We start from the raw sequence: 22,657 nt of genomic DNA on the forward strand, positions 1-22,657 counted from the left end.
CACTAGAATCACTTTAGAAGGCTTGAAATCACCTAGGATTGATATTAAGAACATGAGGGAGTATTTATAGAACATAAACCCTTTAAAACAACCTCCCACAAGAGCTGGAACGACAAAAAAATGAGCAACAACAAGAAGAACAAGAGACTTACTAGCGCCATGTAATTCCTGACACTTGATTTGTGTTGTTTGCCCCTTTTTTGGGTCTTGAATCTTGAGAGAACCTTGAGAGGATATTCCTAGGGTTCTAAGGTCTGAAAATAGTGAGAATAAATGACTTAAAACGGGTTGGAGGCATCCTATATAGGTCCAAATATCTTAAACCGCCTTAGTGGGCCCCATAGAGAGGTGCTTGGCGCAGTCTCGCGAAAACGCGAATATCTCTCTACTACGAGATCGTATCGATGAACGGTTTAATGTGTTGGAAACTAGACTCATAGATATTTAATTTGGTTGGTAGATCACCCCGTAATTCCTTTTAAATTATTAGAAAAGATTAGAAACATTTGACCTAATGTTTAAGTAAAATTATGAACCTAAGTTGCGACAACTTTTGTCGACTTTTGTTTCATAACTCGTTTGACTTCAAGACTTATGATACGGATATTATATGATTAAAATACCTTAATAAATGACCTCTTGAGTGTATTAAGCACCGCTAGATTACCTGAAAATATGAGTTACAACATCCTTGATTCGTTTAACTTCTAATACTGGTTAATCACCCTTATACACTCTTGTATCACTTAAGACCAATAGGATTGACTTATTATCATCTCAAAGATAATTCCTTCTTGGATTTATGTTAACTAATATATGGCATGAACTAACACATGTGGATATGGGTTGTAACACCCTCCCCCCCTTAGGAACATTCGTCCTCAAATGTAAGGGTTTATGGGGAGTTTAAATCATCGTGGATTCCAATGGAAATTTCCGATCAATTTTCCCCTATAAAATGGTCACTAGCAAAACTTGCAAGTAATTAAGCCCAACATATGTCTTCACAAGGCTACACAAAGCATTATGCATATTTACATTATCTACATATCACCATTTTGTATTAAGGAGGAGTATTCTCAAATTATTGCTTACCTCATAGAGCCGTTTCACCTTCCAATGTATCTTGTCTTCCACCAGCATCCTTGTTATCTTCATTCTGGAACAAGTAAGGGTATTTAGACCTCATCTCCTCTTCTTCTTCCCATGTAATTTCTTCCATATTTTTGTTCCTCCACAATACTTTGACGGAAGCTACATCTTTTGTTCTCAGCTTGCGGACTTGCCGATCTAATATCGCCACTGACACTTCTTCATATGATAGGTCCTCTATAACTTGTACATCTTTGATAGGGACGACTCGAGAAGGGTCTCCAATACATTTTCTCAACATAGATACATGGAATACCGGGTGGACAAATTCCAATTAGGATGGCAATTCTAACTCATAAGCAACCTGTCCAATTCGTTGAAGAATTTTATACGGCCCGATATACCTTGGACTCAGCTTACCTTTCTTCCCAAAACGCATAATACCCTTCATTGGTGAGATCCTTAGGAAAACCCAATCACCAACCTCAAACTCTAGATCATGACGTCGGACATCAGAATAAGATTTTTGCCTGCTTTGTGCCGTCCTCAATCGCTCCTGTATCACTTTCACCTTCTCAATAGCTTGGTGAATCAAATCTGGCCCATATAATTCTGTTTCACCGACTTCGAACCATCCAACTGGTGATCTACATCTCCTCCCGTATAGTGCCTCGTATGGGGCCATTTTAATACTGGAATGGTAGCTATTATTATAGGCGAATTCTATGAGTGGAAGATGATCATCCCAATTCCCCTTAAAATCTAGAACACATGCTCGTAGCATATCTTCCAGTGTCTGAATGGTACGTTCAACCTGTCCGTCAGTCTGCAGATGAAATGCAGTGCTGAGATTTACTTGTGTGCCTAAACCCTTCTGGAAAGACCTCCAAAAGTTAGCCGTAAATTGAGCTCATCGGTCTGATATAATAGATACGGGCACACCATGAAGCCTAACAATCTCCTTGATATACAACTTCGCATAATCTTCAGCCGTGTAAGTTGTCTTCACTGGCAGAAAATGGGCACATTTTGTAAGTCGATCAATTATCACCCAGATGGAGTCAAACTTATGATAAGAGCGAGGTAATCCAATAATGAAGTCCATATTAATCACCTCCCACTTCCAGGTCGGAATCTCTATATTTTGAAGCAATCCACCGGGTTTCTGATGTTCTATCTTTACTTGCTGACAATTGGGACACTGGGCTACAAATTCTGTAATAGGCTTCTTCATATTATCCCACCAATACTTCTCCTTGACATCATGATACATCTTTGTCGAGCCGGGATGGATGGAATATCGGGATTGATGAATCTCATTCATAATCTTCTCTCGCAACCCTGCCACATTAGGCACACACAATTGGCTCTGGTATCTCAGTGCCCCATCTTTTCCGATCCCAAAAGCCATACTTTTACACTGTTGAATGCTTTCTCTTAATCGTACTAAGATAGGATCTTCATATTGTCGTGATTTTACCTCGGCTACCCAAGATGATTCTGATGTATTCTGTACAGTAACACCTCCGTCATCAGAGTCTAACAATCTGATTCTCATATTGGCTAGCTGATGAAGATCTTTAATCAACCCCCATCTACCTGCCTCAATATGTACTAAGCTTCCCATTGATTTACGGCTGAGAGCGACTGCCACAACATTGGCTTTACCGGGATGATACAATATCTCGACGTCGTAGTCTTTCAATAATTCAAGCCACCTACGCTGCCTCAAATTCAACTCTTTCTGCTTGAAGATGTATTGTAAACTCTTGTGATTTGTGTAGATGTCAACATGGACGCCGTATAAGTAGTGCCGCCATATCTTCAAAGCATATATTACTGCAGCCAATTCCAAATCATGGGTTGGATAATTCTTTTCATGCTTCTTCAATTGTCTTGATGCATAAGCAATCACATTCCCACGCTGCATCAATACGCACCCCAAACCTATACCTGAGGCATCACAATATACCACATAACCTTCTGTTCCTTCAGGAAGAGTGAGCACTGGTGCAGATGTCAATCGATTCTTCAGCTCCTGAAAACTACATTCATAAGTGTCAGACCACTGGAATTTGGTATCTTTCTGTGTTAACTTAGTCAATGGTGATGATATAGAGGAAAATCCTTCTACAAACCGCCTATAATATCCTGCTAGACCTAGGAAGCTACGGACTTCTGATGGTGTTGTATGTCTCGGCCAATTCTTTACTGCATCAATCTTCTGAGTGTCGACACTAATACCCTCATCAGATATCACATGGCCAAGGAATGCTACTGAGTTCAGCCAGAATTCACATTTGGAGAGCTTAGCATATAACTTATGATCCTAAAGCGTCTGTAATACTATCCGCAAGTGGCCCGCATGTTCTGCCTCCGAACGAGAATACACTAGAATGTAATCAATGAATACAATCACGAACACATCAAGATAGGGGCTGAAAATAGGATTCATGAGATCCATAAAAGCTGCTAAGGCATTTGTTAGCCCGAACGACATCACCAAGAACTCAAAGTGCCCATATCTTTTCCGGAAGGCCGTCTTTGGAATATCCTTCTCCCTAACCCTCACCTGATGATACCCTGAACGTAAATCAATCTTGGAGAAATACTTGGCATCCTGGAGTTGGTCAAACAGGTCATCAATTCTTGGAAGTGGATACTTGTTCTTTATAGTAGACTTATTCAACTGTCGATAGTCGATACACATCCGTAACGACCCGTCTTTCTTCCGCACGAATAGGACTGGTGCACCCCAAGGTGAAATGCTAGGCCTAATAAAGCCCTTATCCAGTAAGTCCTTCAACTGCACCTTCAACTCTCGCAACTCTGCCGGGGCCATTCTGTATGGAGGAATAGAGATCGGTTGAGTGTCAGGAAACACATCAATGCTAAACTCAATCTCCCTTTTAGGAGGAAGGCCTGGGAGTTCATCTGGGAAAACATCTGGGAATTCGTTGACCACAGGGATTGATTGTAAAGTAGGTGGTTTTGCCTCCGCATCCCTAACACGAACGAGATGATAAATGTAACCTTTTAAGATCATTTTCCTTGCCTTAAGATAGGAAATAAACCTACCTTTCGGTGTAGCAATGTTCCCTTTCCATTCAATGACGGGTTCACCCGGAAATTGGAACATAACCATCTTCGTACGACAGTCAACATTTGCATAGCATGAGGCCAACCAGTCCATTCCCATTATCACATCAAAATCAACCATTTCTAACTCAACTAAATTTGCCGAAGTTTGACGACTACAAATCATCACAGTGCAACCTCTATATACCCTTCTAACAATCACAGAATCTCCTATCGCAGTAGATACCGCGAGGGGTTTACTTATCAATTCAGGTTCAATGCCAAACTTATTAGCCACAAAGGGTGTAACATATGATAATGTAGATCCCGGATCAATCAGCGCATATACATCATAAGAAAACAAAGATATAATACCTGTAACAACATCTGGAGATGACTCGAGATCTTGTCGACCTACTAGAGCGTAGGTTCGATTTTGAGCACCACTCGAACTCGGCACTGCACCTCTACCCCTACCATGACCTGTCGACTGCTGAAAACCCCGTGCTAGAGGTCGAACTAATGAGGAAGAACCAGACACAGATCCAGTCGGCTGAGCCATACCATCACCTCCTCTATTAGGACAATCCCGCATCATATGGCCAGGCTGTCCGCACGAATAACATGCATCAGAACCTCGACGACACAGTCCAAAGTGGGCCTTGCCGCACTGATCACAATGTGGTGTTGGGGGTCTCATTTGACTAGTATCCCTGTGATGTTGCGAGCCAGATGCCCGTGAACTCTGACCTAGACCAGAATAGGATCGATCCTATCGAGCCCTCTGAAACTGTGGAGGAGCACTAGCTACAGGTGGCACCGAACTCCTCGAAAACTGTGGACTGATGCGGCCTCTGAAGTCATCAGAATACCCTGCAAATCTCGCCCTCTTATGCTGGCCCCTATCCTGCTCCCTAACTGCCCTCTGCTGGCGCTTATGATCCTCTAGGGTCTGGGCATAAGCTTGAATACGGGAAATATCCATGCCCTCCACCAAGGAGGCTGTCGTACACTCATTTATCAGATGTGGTCCCAACCCATTCACGAACATATGCACCCTATCACTCATCTCGGCCACCATATGGGAAGCATACCTTGCCAAAGAATCAAACTGCATACTGTACTCTCGCACACTCATATTACCTTGTCTAAGGTTCAAGAACTTATCAGCTCTAGCTCGCCGTATCTCAACTGGCAAGTAGTGACGAAGAAAGGCCTCAGAAAATTCCTTCCACACAGCTGGAGGAGCGTTCGGACCCCTGGATCTCTCCCAACTATCATACCAGAGAACCGCTAAATCTCGTAACCGATAAGAAGCCAACTCTACTGCCTTATATCTAAAAAACATGCATAACCCGAAGTGTACGATGAACCTGGTCAATAAAAGTTTGTGGGTCCTCCTTGGGGTCTGATCCGGTAAACACTGGAGGGTCTAAATTAATAAAATCACGAACTCTTGTACTAATTGGTTTCTCAGCAGCACCTGTATTCTGCCTCTGAGCCTGAGCAGCTACCAAGCTAGTCAATAACTGCAAAGCACTCCGCATATCCTGGTCTGGAGTGCCAGACGGAGGAACTGGAGGCACTGGGTGCCTTCTAATATCCTCTGGAGGAGATGGAGTAGATGAGGTATGAGAGGGCATCTCACTCTGAGCCTCACTTTGTCCTGCTCTGACTTGGGGCACCTGACTGGTACCCTCTCCCGCTGCTGTATCAAGCCGTATACTAATCGTTTGCTTCCTAGTCAAAGACATCACTGATAAAAAACAAGGTGAATATTAGAGAGGAACACTTACGACTCAACTCTACGCACGATCTAGATTCAGGAAGAAGGTAACAACCCTAGATGTCATGTAGCCTCCTGATTATAAATGTGGCGCGCTACACATCCATAATCAAGAATCTACTAGACACGGCTCATAGACAACCCCTAGGAAAGACTTGGTCTGATACCAAGTTTGTCACGACCCAAACTAGAGGGCCATGACTAGCACCCGACCACACTTACCGAGCACCAACGTACATTTCATCTAACCTTCATTATTATCTTTTAGGGCTGACGAGATCAATATAAATGGTAGACCTGGATCATGGACAACCAGCAATAAAATATGACGGCATAACATACAAAGTAGGGGATGACTAGACAATCAAGAAACTACATATAAGGTATGAGCTACCACGCTTCTATGAAAGACTATACAACAAAAACTAGCCGACAAGGCATACCAAACTATACATGAGTCGACACCTGTCTATGAGCCTCTAAAGAAACGTAAGTGCTGCAACATAGCCAGAACAGGGCCCCGACATACCCATAATGTCTATAACAAAAGTGCATACAAAGACCAAGGCAAGTCCGGAGAAGGTATCTCGCCAATCACCGCTGAACTAGACAGCCTACTGTGGTGGGGGAGCTGCACCTGCCTGTCTATCAGGACCTGCAGCACGACATGCATCGTCCACAAATAAAAGGACGTCAGTACGAATAAAGTACTGAGTATGTAAGGCAGGGAACCATAAATACGATCAGTAATGTAAGCAAGGATAGAGAATATACAACCTGTAACATCTTAGTACCTCTGAGGGCTACTTACATGAAATGCATGATACATATGTATAAATACATAAACCCTTAAAACATTCGCCTCTGTGGGCATCATCATCATCATATCGTACCCGGCCATAATAGGCTCGGTAAAAAAACGTACCCGGCCATCATAAGGCTCGGTAGAATCGTACCCGGCCACGTGGAGCTCGGTAAAACCCAACTGATCAGTGGTTGCACAATAGGTGTCGTACCCGGCCAACTATAGTGTGGCTCGGTAGAGTAAAATAGATACATATATATAATGCATGCTCGACTCATGGAATCACATTCTAAACCTTTCGGAGTGACGTAAGGTCGGTATCCTCTGTACACGTTATTAGGACTAACTCTTCACTATGAACCTTATAAGAATCAGAAAGTACCAACAACATTGATAACATAAGAATAAGAGAAGCAACATTAACATCAATCGTTCCATAAGAGGGAAAACAATGTAAGTACTGCTAGCTTCTAAGAGTAGAGTATCTTGGAAGCTCGTTCATTACATTATGTACAATCGGAGTCGTGCAAAAGAAGGAAAGGGATAGCCTCACATACCTTGTATATACTGCCCCAATCTCAATCTATGCAATTGTCAAAACTCCTTAGTCTACAATAAGAGAAACGATACTATCGTTATCATTTAAGCGTCATAACTATTATGTATCGACCACAACCTATTTTACGATGAAACGGACAACACCTCCCCTATATATATGACCTCACACCATTCAAAACAGTCACCAAACAGCCCAAACAACATCAATAATAAACATATTGAGCCTCCCAAAATAGTCCACACACAGCCTAATCACTCCATACATACGACGACCACCGTAGTCGTGTCAAACAACCTGGAAATGTTATGAATAACTATCAGCCCATAACCCTACATATATATGGTGTTTCTCCACACCCTTCCTCCTCCAAAACTCCACAAGATAGTAGTAAAATACGCAGCCCAACAACAACGCAAAACAGTCCACAAAACAATAACATTACTACCAAGCCTTTCGATATATATTTCACAAGTTCTAGCTTCAATGGCTTAGCCGCAACTTGGATAATCTTAAATACATATAGAGTAAGAGGTTCCTTACCTTTATACAGAAAGAACAACTCCAATTTGACCTTAAATTTCCATGAAATATCCCTCCAATGCTGCCACAACAACAAAAAAGCGAAACTAGCGATCAATTAGTGTCTTTCGGCACTAGAATCACTTTAGAAGGCTTGCAATCACCTAGGATTGATATTAAGAACTTGAGGGAGTATTTATAGAACATAAACCCTTTAAAACAACCTCCCACACGAGCTGGAACGACACAAAAATGAGCAACAACAAAAAGAACAAGAGACTTACTAGCGCCACAGAATTCCTGACACTTGATTTGTGTTGTTTGCCCCTTTTTTGGGTCTTGAATCTTGAGAGAACCTTGAGAGGATGTTCTTAGGGTTCTAAGTTCTGAATATAGTGAGAATAAATGACTTAAAATGGGTTGGAGGCATCCTATATAGGTCCAAATATCTTAAACCGCCTTAGTGGGCCCCATGGAGAGGTGCTTGGCGCAGTCTTGTAAAAACGCGAATATCTCTCTACTCCGAGATCGTATCAATGAACGGTTTAATGCATGAGAAACTAGACTCATAGATATTTAATTTGGTTGGTAGATCACCCCGTAATTCCTTGTAAATTATTAGAAAAGATTAGAAACATTTGACCTAATGTTTAAGTAAAATTATGAACCTAAGTTGCGACAACTTTTGTCGACTTTTGTTTCATAACTCGTTTGACTTCAAGACTTATGATACATATATTATATGATTAAAATACCTTAATAAATGACCTCTTGAGTGTATTAAGCACCGCTAGATTACCTGAAAATACGAGTTACAACATCCTTGATTCGTTTAAATTTTAATACTGGTTAATCACCCTTATACACTCTTGTATCACTTAAGACCAATAGGATTGACTTATTATCATCTCAAAGATAATTCCTTCTTGGATTTATGTTAACTAATATATGGCATAAACTAACACATGCGGATATGGGTTGTAACAGTTCATGTCTGTGAATTGCTTGGTATTTTATGGTTTCATTCCTGGGTTTTGGACTGCTTGTGTTGGGTGTCATTTCTGCTGTGTGTTCTGGGCTGAACTGGTTGTGTTCGTGGCTGTTTGAACTCCGAATCTGCTGTTATGCCTGCTGTTTGCTACTACTGACTGCTCCTTCTTCTTTGTTGTAAATCCCAGGTACACGTCTCAAAACTACCTTGATGTATCTGTTGAAATAGAAATGAGATCAGCATGCTCATGTTCTCTATGTGTCGTACACTGATGGCTAGATAAATGTTAGTTAGTGTGTATATTGCTTGAGGCAAATCAGATTTGATGTGTAATAATCTGGACTTTGAACGATATTGGACTGTTAAATTTGAATTAGAATTTGTTCATTCTGAATAGTAGTTTTAGTGTAATGTATCTTGAATTCATGTGATAATTATTCATTACAGCTTAAGATTGGCTTTGAAATCAGAATGTAGATCCTGATAATGTTAAAATCGGGCCTAGTAATTGATTTAGTAAGTGCAGCACTTTACTTATGACACCAGTGATTTGAGCTTAAGATCAGGGAATATGCACTTAAATTGGTGAAGTGTGTTTGATAGCTCAACTCGGTCGTTAATCACTCCATTGCCTTCGGAATATTGTGGTAATACATAAGTCAGGCATAACCCAAGCTTAAAATTGGAATCAAAATGATCAGTGCTTGCTAATTTGAGTAGGTGTACCTTGTTCTTACTTGTTACAAATTATAGAGGGCACATGGAATAACTTAAAGCAACTTTAGTAGGATTCGTTTTAATTGAATTAAGCTTTCTTGGTACAAAGATCAAGGCCCAGCGGCCTGCTACCGGCAGTTTGAGCTTCAGCTCCTCTGACGCGGGCCCAGGTCCAGTTTTAATTCCCTTTACGTTTTGACCTGGGCCAAGGTCTGCGACTGGCCAATTCTGGGGTACAAACCTGGATGTAATTTCTCTTTGTTGGGCTTATCCTGGAGCCCGATGGCTAGACTGTGGTGCAGAATTATCATTTGATCCAGTAACAAATTAATTAGGACTTCTTCTCTTTTATTTTAGATACAAACTTAATAGAAAAATGTAGTCACTTTAGGATTGTCCCTTTAAAAATAAACGAGATGAGCCTCGCCTAGTAAAACGCATAGATTGCGGGGCCCTCACAAATGTATGTATTAATTACTTAGAACTCGGGATCGGCCGCTTAGCGAACTTCATGGCCTTTTTCCCAAAATAACCACACGTTAATCTCTTTAGGCGCGTACTTTAAATAACATTACCTTCTCAAATTTGGGTGCACATCTATGTGACCCGAATCCAAATCCCAACGGAGTCGAAATGTGTCGCTAATCACGGGTACATTGATTGTGACGTGGTTCGAGATGCATTTCCACGACGTTGCAAATTCCTTTAAAAATAATGAATGAAACGAGCCTTGACAAACAAAAGTACACAAGCTACGGGGCCCTCTATACGTTTTGGTAAAATTACTTAGATTTCGGATGGGCCGTTTAGCAAAATTTCACGGCTTTACACAAAATAATAATACACTAGTCGCTTTAGGCGCGCCTTTAATAACATTACTTCCCTAAATTCGGGTGCGCATTTATGCGACCCAAATCCAAATCTCAACGATGTTAAAACGTGTCCAAAATCATGGGTGCATTGATGTAACGTGGTTCAAAACGTGTTTTAATAACGTTGCAATTCTCTGTTAAAATAATAATAATAATAATAAAAGCGGTAAAAGATAAAAATTTGCACACAGGTTCAACATGTATTAAAATCAGATATATAAGCCGAATATGACAGTTGAGCGACCGTGCTAGAACCACAGAACTCGGGAATGCCTAACACCTTCTCCCGGGTTAACAGAATTCCTTATCCGGATTTCTGGTTCGCAGACTGTAATACAGAGTCAATATTCTCCTCGATTCGGGATTCAACCGGTGACTTGGGACACCATAAATCTCCCAAGTGGCGACTCTGAATTAAATAATAAATCCCGTTTCGATTGTCCTTTAATTGGAAAAACTCCCCTAATCCCTCTGCGCCCCTGCGGGCGCGGGCAAAAAGGAGGTGTGACAGCTCTGGCGACTCTGCTGGGGACCATAACCCACAATCTTTGGTTTAGGGTTCAGAATTCGAGCTTAGATAAATTATTATATTTGGCTTTATCTGATTTTGTTACACGTTTGGGCCTAATGTGCTAAGTGTTGCTTTTATCGCTTTGATATTATCTGAACTGTATATAAATTGCTACGAAACCCTTCTCTTCTCACCTCCGGGGATGTGCTTACTGGTTGAGACTCCATATTCTGTTAGTGTCATACCCTGAAATAAGAAAGAGACCGGACAAGTTACAAAGCCGGACGATCTCGCGGGTCCCCGGTACGTAGCCCCCTCCTCGATTCGAGTTGTCCGCTCGGGTACACAATCTAGAACAAATACCCAGGTTACGAACCTAGAATAACTCAGCTTCATGCCGGATCCCTAGTAGGAACGTTTGTTTGCATCATGTGCATTCGACTTTGGAGGCTCAACACAGGGGTTGGGTCTGTCTAGGACAGGTGCACCAAAACGACAAAAGACCATCCTGATGCATCCAACTTGCTACCTGTGCATTTTTTTGCTTCGGGCTTGCATGCTGACCGGCTTTTGAATACTTTGAAGAAAAAGAGATAGAGGTAGTTAATCACCTGTTTTGAAAAAATCAATGTCCAAATAGCATCGAAACTCTGTCGGTTTTTTGAGAAAATGAAAAAAAATGGGGTTTTATTTATGAAAAATGGTTTTATTTGCCATTAAAAAGAGGCTTGTTTTCAAAAGAAGTTTGTTTTATCTACCCGAACTACACCGGTTTGATTCTCACAAGGTGCGGGATACGTAGACAACCCTCATCGGGTCCAACCTCCCCTTTACAAAAATGTCAAAAATTTTTAATTTTCGTCATAAATAAGTCGGGTTGCGCCGTTTTTGTCAAAATAGCCGAATGTTCCCAAAAGGGACGCCGGAAGGCTAACTTTGCATAAACGGCCACTTGTAGTCATTTTTTGGATTTTTGACTGGTTGACTCACCCAGCCTCAAAATCTTCGTTCCCGAAGTGCTGAAAGGCCGTGTTCAGAACCGGATCTTTCTTTTAATCTGTGAAAAATTAAAAAAATAGCCAATTGGTTGAGTCAAATAAATTTTATTTTTTTTGCTTAATCGCCTTAATTAATGTGCAGGATGAGAACAATGAAAAATGAACCTTTTTCAATAATGACTAAAATCCCTCCCATGTTGCGGCTATGGTGGGATGATTTAGGTGGTGAAGGGCAAGATGAGGTAAAGAAACATCTAAAAGGTCTTACGGGTTTATTGGAAATCCAGCCTCAGGGGGATATCATAAGAGCTTTGGTCACCGGTGGGACCCGGCACACAATGTCTTCCACTTCTCCGATTTTGAACTCACTCCGACTTTGGAGGAAATAGCCGGGTACATCGGAAATGTTGAAGTTTCGTTGAGGCAAAAATACCTGGTTGCTCCAAGAGCTGTCACTGTGCATCGGTTTTTAGATTCGTTAAAGATACCCAGGACGGTCCATAACCCAAATTTGGCCGCAGGTTTTTGTAATCCGTGCTTCATATACGACAGATACGGTCATGTCGGAGGATTCAACAACCCGGGTAACAAGTTATGCAGCAAAAGTAACCGTCAGAAATGGGACAAGCATAGACGAGTGGCTTTTATGATAAACTTTTTGGGCCTTTTGGTATTTCCAAGGAAAGACGAAAACATTGATCTGAAAATAGCCGGGGTTGTTAGTACCTTGCTCATTTAAGATGAAAGCACTCTTGCGCCTATGATAGTATCTGATATCTTCCGAGCTCTCACAGCCTGCAAAGCCAGAGGGAACTTTTTCGAGGGGTGTAACTTGTTGCTACAAATATGGATGACTGAGCATCTCTGCCACCGTTCCCAGCTCGTGAGTTATGGATCCTCGAAGAAAACTTGCATAGAAGAGTTCTACACGAGAATCAAGGGGTTCAGTCTACCCGAGGGAGTTACGGCATGGACATCATTCTTTCGGACCCTCACCGCCAGCCAAATATAGTGGACACTACGATGGTTGCCCGTTGACGAGGTCATCCATATGCCGGCAGCTAGGACCCACTTTCTATTGATGGGGCTCAACATCATTCAGCCTTACGCGCCATATCGGGTTTTAAGACAACTCGGGAGATGCCAAACAGTGCCACAGGAGGAAGATCTTAGTGCTCAAGTAATTGAGATTAGCCTGACAGACAATTCCCTGAAGCAAGAGTCCGTCAGATCTGGAGTGAATGCCAATATTTAAAAGCAGATACTTGCGTGCAGGATCAGGCCAAAGGCGAAGTGGTGCCAGGATACCTTGCTTGGTACATGAGAGAACTTGAGCACGAAAGGCCGGCTAAAAGGCACCATCTCCAGGAATTCGTCAAGGCGTCACAAGAATAGTGGGATTGGTTGGCTAAAGAGCACGAGTACAGGGTTACAATTGGCAAGTTGGAGAAGCAAGTCATAGATTTGAAATTTGAGAAAGATTTTCATATCGCTGCAGATGAGGGAGAAAAGAGAAAACTAGCTCAGGAAAACGAGATCCTTAAAGCTCAAATCTAGGAAATGAAAATAGTTGCCAGAAGCCAGGAGAGAAGCCGAGCTGATAAAAGGCTCATAAACGGTCTGAAGAAAAAAGTCCTCGACTATCAAGAAGACCTGAAAAAATCTAAAGTTGGTCTAGCGAGAATCCAGTTGAAATGGATAAAGAAGACAGAAGAGCAAGTACGGTTCATGCAACAAATGAAGAGGGACTACGAAGAGCGGATCTTCAGACAAGCCCGAGATGCCAAAACAGATAGGAAGCACTACTATGATCTGATGGCCCAAATGAAGAAACAGATAAATGAGTTTCAGGATCAACTCTTTTACAACGCTTTGATTAAAATAACATCATGCTGGAAAAACGTGCGGCCTTCTTATTTAAATGTGATCAACCTAACAAGGTGTGTTATTTGTCTGCAACTATTATTGGTCCGCCAAACGACCCATTCACCCTTGAATAAATACAACATGTAGCACTTAGGATGCCAAAAAATGGTCTATTATTTTCAGGTTGCTTGTCCTAGACGGACCCAACCCCTGTGTTGAGTCCCCTAAGTCAAATGCACATGATGCAAATAAACATTCCTACTAGGGATCCGACATGAAGCTGAGTTATTCTAAGTTGATAACCTGGGTATTTGTTCTAGACCTGGCTTACCCGAGCGGACAACTCGAGCCAAGGATGGGAACTGTGTACCGGTAACCAAAAGGCCATCCGATTTTGCAACTCCACCGAATCCTCGTTCTATTTTGGTATATGACACTAACAGAAAGAAGCCACGACCAGCGTGCACTCCTCAAGAGAGAGAAGAGAGGGGTTTCGGCACAGTTTATATATACAGTCCAAATAATATCAAAGCAGTAAAAGCAGCATTTAGCACATTAGGCTCAAACACGTAAAAAACCAGATAATAAATAAAGCCAAATAATAACAATTATTTCAAGCTCGAATTCTTAACCCTGAACCAGTGGTTCTGGGTATAGTCCCCAGCAGAGTCGCCAGAGCTGTCACACCTCCTTTTTCCGCGCCCGAGGGGGCGCAGGGGGAGTTTTTTCCAATTAAAGGACAATCGAAACGGGATTGGTTTAATTATTTCAGAGTTGCCACTTGGGAGATTTAGGGTGTCCCAAGTCACCAATTTTAATCCCGAATCGAGGAAAAGAATGACTCTATATTACAGTTTGCGTACCAGAAATCCGGATAAGGAATTCTGTTAACCCGGGAGAAGGTGTTAGGCATTCCCGAGTTCCATGGTTCTAGCACGGTCGCTCAACTGTTATATTCGGCTTATTTATCTGATTTTTAATACAATTATGAACCATGTGCAAATTTTATCTTTTAACCGCTTTATTAATTATTATTATTAAGAAATGTGAACATCGCTTAAAACATATCTTTGGACTGTGTCACATGAAATGCACCCACAATCCGAAACATATTTTATTTGATGTTTTAGGATTTGGATTTGGGTCGCATGAAATGCGCACCCGAGTTTAAGAAAGTAATTTAATTAAATCGCGTCTAAAGAGGCTAACGCGTTATTATCTTTAGGGAAGGCAGTGAACTTCACTAAACGGCCCATCCCAAATTCTAAGTATTTATTATGACTAATACATTTAGAGGGCCCCGCAGCTTCTACATTTTTGTTTGTCGAGGCTCGTCTCATTCATTATTTTTAAAAGAATTTGCAACGTCATGGAAATGCATCTCGGGCCACGCCATAATCAATATACCCGCGTTTAGAGACACATTTCGATTCCGTCGAGATTTAGATTTGGGTCACATAAATGTGCACCCGAATTTAGGAAAAATTAAATTATTAGAGGCGCGCCTAAAGCCACTAGCGCATTATTATTTTTGGGTAGGGCCGTGAAATTTGCTAAACGGCCCGTCCCGGAATCTAAGTATTTAATATATACATTTGGAGGGCCCCGCAACTTGTATTTTTTTTTGGCGAGGCTCGTCTCATTTTATTTACTTATTTATGTTTCTCTTTTTTTTTTTAGATATAGGACAAGGCTAAAATAACTATGTTTTTTTTGCTACTTCGCGAGATCATAGGTTATAGATTGAACCTATTTGATGAAGCAAGTATTTTTCCGCGGAATTAAAATTGCTACTATAATTTCAACATTACTACCATATGTATAAACAACTATTAAGACAAACTAAATAATTAACACCTTTCGGAATATGTGCAAACCTCTATTACGACAACTATTTGGATAACAACAATTTGAACATGAAGAAACAAAATGTCAAATAGCTACTTAAAACAACGAAACAACGGAAAAGACATTCACGGCCAAATTTCAATACCATACGGGGTTAATTATCAAATATAGCAATTCGCAATCATCATGTATATATGTCTCGCGTAATTTGAACTAGGCTTATATTTCAACAACGCATGTACATGTTACTAAACAGCAAATATGAAGGACACGGACAGAGATGACCTACTTGATATTATCGTCCGATGCGTTGGACCTGCGACGAAACCTCGGACAACAACCTCGAAGCTTCGATACTCGCCTCCGAACAGACCTCAACAAACGATCTCCAAAAATGGACTCAAACTAACGAGCTGGGATGCAATGACCCTTTGAATGACAAAAAGGGATCGCACAACAAAATGGAACGCAGGGAACCAACAATGCTGGACAGTAGCGTGAATGACCAGTTATGGAGGTTCAAACTGATCGTGTGATTGTGGTGTGTGGGGGACGACGGACGAAGCAGAAATGGTGGATTGCTGGATAGGTAACAATGGTGGGTCGTTTGGTGGTATTCCGGACGTCAGGATGGGTGTTTGATGGTGTTCCGACGTTGATGGATTAGGGTTCCTTGCTAAGTTTTTCTTGGTGAAGAAGAAGCAGCTATGGAGGAGTGGTCATGGTCGACGGAGGGAAGGTGACACAGCAGCAGCAGCAGCCACAGCTGCTGCTCGACGGGCTGGTGGTTCGCGCGTCGGGGGAAGCTGGTTCGGGTGGTTTTGACGATGGTTTTAGGGTGTAGGACTGGTTGGTTTGGACAGTGAGGGTTTTCCGGCGTTCGTTTGGATAGTAGGGTGATGGAGTTGGAGGGGACGGGTGGTGTTGGGTGGTTTTGACGATGGTGGGGCTGGTGGTTATGGCGGAGAGGGGAGGAGCCGGGGTGGACAACAACAATGGTGGTTTGTTGATGGTTTTGGGCAGTAGGGGTGTTGGGTTTGGGTTGTGACAGGGTGGTGTTTGGGAGGAGGAGGGTGGTCCGTTGCTGGGGGAGTAGGGAATGGAGGGGAAGGTGACGGGGGCAAGGTCCTGCAGTAGGGTTCTTTGCTTCTTCTTTCAAAGAGAAAGAAGAAGATCCACAGTATTTTCCAAAACCCAATTTTTAAAAGTCTTCCCTTTCCTTTGCCTTTTGTCCGTGCTTTGTACTGGGTTTTGCCCAGAAAAATGAGCCCACGCGTGGTGGGGTTCGAGGCATATGTCCCCCACGCGTGGTGGGGTTCCCCATGTGTCCTGGACACGGTTTATTATGGGCTAGGTCCGAAAATTAGGCCTAAAACCGGGTAGTTTGAACCCGAATATTATTCTTTTGCCCGGACCCGAGAAATAGAAACACGTTGCTTAACTAGTCCTATGTAAGCAAAATAACTACCAAAAATAAGACTAGTATTTAAACAAAACTATATCTTTTTAAATATTTTTCAAGGTTTAAAATAGCTACAAAATATTAATAAAACTATTTTTTTGTAATTTTCGTTTTTAAATATTAAGATAAAATATGAGGTAATATTTTTGTATTTTTTCAAAGTTAAAAATGCCTATAAAACTTTAATAGAATTATTATTTTTGTATTTTTTCGAAATTATATAAGGTATAAAAATAAAGTGCAATTTTTGTATTTTTCAAGTTTATGAGAAATACATAAACTAAAATTTATATATATTTTTTGAAATTTTCTTTTTGCAACGAAATAAAGTAAAAATAGTTAAAATAGCTATACTAGACCCAGTTTCACATATTCATGCTAAAAACGTGAAAATTCTCGGGGAGGGTCAAAAATCACGTGCTTACACTAAGGACACGAAATCAACAAATGGGGCGATTGCTTATGGAGAGGGACAAAATCAAGGGATGAATCGACGATATCGGGCACTACATCACCATAAAGTGTCTAGCTTGTGAGGATATGTCCCGTACCACCTTCTTTGCTTCAATAATGATTTATGTCCACCAGATTATGGAAGATTTGAAAGATCTGCAAAGGGGCCTTGCACCAAAGCCCGCGGCGAGGCCGAACGACGCCTCGCGGGTGCCAAAATTCAAAACTCTGCAACATTCATAGTTTGAGTCTGCATTTTCCTTGTCTTCAGAGTCTGTTGTCCGTCGGAGTTTGTATTTCCCTTTTTGGCATAAAGTCTGTAGTCTGTATCAAGTCTGTCAATTTCCTTTCAAAAATGTTTTGCCTTGTAATAAAACGTTTTGCTAGTAAAAGTTGAAAAATCCAAAAATGGTGTCTTTATTCTCCGCACTTGTGGCAGAACTACGCGCGGTCTAATTCATGCGGGGACATGATATGTAGGCAATCCACATAATATTCGACCACCACTAAAAAGAAAAAGAGAAAAGGCAAAGTGAATAAAAGAAAGGAAAAGAAAGAAATAAAAAGAGAGATAAAGAAAGTTTCAGAAACACTTAAATGAGGCACAAACAAAGTAAGCCAGAATGACACATGCGGTCAAAGCAAAGACATGTTAGAAACGGTTAAACTACCTAGGACATTGCATCCCCCAACGTGAAATTGCAATATATGTTAAACTCTAACGCTAACAAGTTTGTTGATTTCCAGAGATTTCAAACCAGTTAGTTTGTTAGAACGTTCTGGCAGATTACCATTACCAAACAAGATCCAAAGGGCCCATACTAAAAAGCATGACTAGTTCAGACCAAAGTGTCGAGGATAAAGGACGGAGAATCAAATGCTGAAGGAGGAAATGGATAAGATGAGACAAGAGATGAAAGAAATGTAGTTGGCCTTAGCTAGGGTACAAAAAGTGTCTGGACATCCCGTTACTCCCACTCTCCCACCAGGACACATGCCGGAATACCCTCCCCTCGGCTTTTCGACAAGCTTCCCCAGTCACCAATACTATCAGGGAAGAAATGCCTATGATCCCCAAGCTTCACAACCCAATCAGAACCCTCCTCCACCAAATATTCCTGTTTTCGTGGCACCCCCACCAGCCATGCTACAAAGATCATCCAGAGAGCTGTTGTTTCAAGCTCACGATAACAAATATTACCCCCCTAAACCAACCTTCAATGCACCCGAGCCTCATACTTATAATACTCACTTCGAGCTCCCGACAGAGACTGAAAAGCCGGCTAAGAGCCCAGAGCAAGACGAAGTGCTTCGAATGTTTAAAAGCATGGAGCAGTCCTTTAGGAATATCCATGGGTTAGGCAACCAAGTCAGTGTGGCCTACAAAGATCTGTGCCCATTCCCCAACATTCAATTGTCGGCAGGGTTCAAGATGCCAAAGTTTGATCTATATGAGGGGCACGGTGATCCAATGGCACATCTACGAGGTTTTTGTAGTAAGATAAGAGGGGCCGGGGGGAAAAGACGAGCTGTTGATAGCTCATTTTGGTCAAAGTCTAAGAGGGTCTGCACTGGAATGGTACACAAGACAGGATCATAGCTGGTGGTACACCTAGGACGATCTAGCACAAGCTTTTGCAGGCCACTTCGAGTACAACCTTGAAATCGTCCCTGACCGTCTCACATTGCTGAAACTTGAGAAGAAGCCCGGGGAAAGCTTCCGAGAATTTGGGTTCCACTAGAGAGAGCAGGCGGCAAGAGTTGATCCTCCGATGAGAGAGGGGGAAATGGTGGACTACTTTCTGCAGACTCTGGAGCCAACTTACTTCGGTCACCTGGTGACATCAGTTGGCAAATCTTTTAATGAAGTAGTAAAAATGGGCGGTATGATTGAAGAGGGACTTAAGTCCAACAAAATCCCGAGCTATTCGGCGATTAAAGCAACCACTCAGGCCATCCAGAGCGACACGGGAGGTGCACTCGGAAAGAAGAAAAGGGAAGATGTTGCAATAGTCAAGGTAGGTACTTGGTCCAGATCCTTAGGTCCCCCCATCACTACCAACCTAGACCCCATCACTCTATTTATCCACACATTCCATACGACCCTCCACAACCCTACTACCCACCACAAGAGCCACATTTCTCTGTCCATCACGCCCAAACTTACATCCAGCCTCCGGCTCGCCCGTAAAGGCGTGTGCTGGCTCCCCAGAATACATATCCACCTCCACAAAACACATATCCACCTCCACAAAACACATATCCACCTCCACAAAACACATATCCACCACCAAGGGCCTACAGAAATCCTTCGGAACCAGGTTTCCGTGGGAATCAGACTTTCAGGAATGAAAGGGAGCAGAGGCAGAGAACATTCACTCCGTTGGGAGAAACCTATACTACTCTGTTCCACAAATTGAGGCAGTTAGCCGTGAAGGGGGCAGGCACAAGACCAGTTGTTACAGGCCAGTAATGCAGTTGCCGATAATCTGCGAGAAAGAAGTGCCATGGAGCTACAGTCAAGTAATGGTAATGCATAAGGGGAAGAAAGTTGTGGAGGAAATATGTGAGGCACAGGGGTTAACTCGTTCGGGAAGGTGTTTTGCTCCCGCAGAGTTAAGAAGGGTCAATCCAGTTACGACAAAGAATCTAGTTACCGAGGAAGAGGCGGAAGAATTTTTAAAGAAAAAGAAGGCGCAAGATTACTCCATTGTGGAGCAGTTGAGGAAGACCCCGACACAGATCTCACTGTTATCATTGTTGATCCATTCAGATGAGCACCGCTGGATATTGATGAAAATTTTGAACGAAGCCCATGTTCCGGATAAGATGTTTGTGAACCATCTGGAGAAAATAGTAAACAAGATTTTCGAGGTCAACAGGGTCACTTTTTCAGACGACGAGTTGCCCGTGGAGGTTACAGAACATAATAGAGCCCTTTATTTGACCATGAAGTGCGAACACTCGGTAGTCACTCGAGTACTAATTGATAATGGGTCTAGTGCCAATATCTGCCCTTTGGCCACATTAAACAAATTGAAGGTCGAGGGTGACAGGATTCACAAGAATAGCATCTATGTTCGAGGGTTTGATGGTGGTGGTACAGACACAGTGGGTGACATCATACTTGAATTAACAATTGGTCCAGTCGAGTTCACCATGGAGTTTCAAGTGATAGACATGGGGTGACCCTAGATCCACGCTGCCAAAGCAGTGCCTTCTACATTACATCAGATGGTCAAATTCGAGTGGGATAGGCAAGAGATCGTAGTACATGGGGAAGACAATGGAAGCGCCGTAAGTGATGCCATCATACCCTTCATATAGACTGATAATGATAAGGGACCGTGGGTTTACCAGATTTTTGATACGGTTTTAGTGGACAAAGTTCCCGAAGGTGAAAGCATCCCACTTCCCAAAATAGCAGCTGCAACTATCATGGTAGCCTCGGAGATGTTGTAGAACGGGTTTGTGCCAGGCAAAGGTTTAGGGGCTGATCTTCAGCGTATTGTTCAGCCAGTGTCTTTGCCCAAAAATCTGCATACCTTTGGGTTGGGGTTCAAGCCTACAATGGCGGATGTGAGACGGGCCCGCAAGTTGAAGAAAAGAATCTGGGTCCTTCCCAAGCCAATCCCGCGCCTATCCAGATCATTTGTCAGAGCAGGTATCAGAAAGTTGTCGGTCCCGAAAGTTCTCGGACCACTGATTGGGCCAGATGGAGATTTGAATAAGGTCTTTGAAAGGTTGTTCGCCGATGTCAATATGATAGAAGTTGGAGAAGGGTCCAGTAGGTTAGATGTACAGTTTGTGGGGCCTAGGGCAAATATCAACAACTGGATGGCTACTCCCCTTCCTACCCGGAGGGAGTCTTGGTAGTGGGCTCTGATTTTTTTTTCTTTTTTTTCTTGGATTATTCCAGGGTTGTAATCTAGTTTTGTTTTGTATTCGACAAAGTGTGAAACTCTGTTATCCCGTATTTTTTTTAAAAAAAAAAGTGAAAGCTTTTCTCTTCTTATTTTGTTTTAATTTTGTTTTCTTCTTTTCTCTTTCTGAACAGTTCTCTTTATATTGGTTCTAATGACATGGAATGCACGACGGATCTTCAACCCAGTCTAAAAAATCAATCTGATTCCGAACTAATTGTACAAGAGGTCGATTATGATGATGAATCGGAATACGATGAGGACGAAGCCTTCAAAGAGATAAACAAAGAGTTAAGCCAGTTTGAAGAGAAATCCAAGCCCAACTTAAATGACACAGAAGCCAACAATTTAGGGGATGCAGATGATATCAGGGAAACTAAAATAAGCATCCACATTGCACCGAATATTAGGGAAGAACTAATCAAAGCACTTATTGAGTTCAAAGACATTTTTGCGTGGTCGTATGATGACATGCCGGGGTTATGCACAAATTTAGTGGTTCACAAATTGCCCATTAACCTGGTATGCCCTCCCGTCAAGCAAAAATTGAGGAAGTTCAAAACAGACATGAGTGTGAAGATTAAAGAAGAAGTAATCAAGCAGCTGCAAGCAAAGGTTATTCGGGTCACTCGATATCCTGATTGGTTGGCTAATGTGATGCCAGTGCCGAAGAAAGATAGGAAGATCAGGGTGTGTGTCGATTACCGCAATCTAAACAGGGCAAGCCCAAAGGATAACTTTCCATTACCCAACATCCATATATTGATCGATAATTGCGCCGTACGTGAGATCGGGTCTTTTGTCGATTGCTATGCTGGGTATCATCAGATTCTGATGGATGAAGAAGATGCGGAAAAGACGGCTTTCATTATGCCGTGGGGGACTTATTGCTATCGGGTAATGCCATTTGGTTTAAAGAATGCTGGGGCAACGTACATGAGAGCAATGACTACGGTGTTTCATGACATGATACACAAAGAGATTGAGGTATACGTGGACAATGTGATCATAAAATCCAAGCATCAGGAAGACCACGTAGCAGACCTAAGGAAGTTTTTCCAAAGACTTCGAAGGTACGATATTAAGCTCAACCCGGCCAAATGTGCATTTGGTGTTCCATCTGGAAAGCTATTGGGATTCATCGTCAGTCGGCAAGGCATTGAGTTGGACCCATCAA

This window comes from Nicotiana tabacum, chromosome 20 (assembly GCF_000715075.1).
Source record: "Nicotiana tabacum cultivar K326 chromosome 20, ASM71507v2, whole genome shotgun sequence".
Classification (NCBI taxonomy): Eukaryota; Viridiplantae; Streptophyta; class Magnoliopsida; order Solanales; family Solanaceae; genus Nicotiana; species Nicotiana tabacum.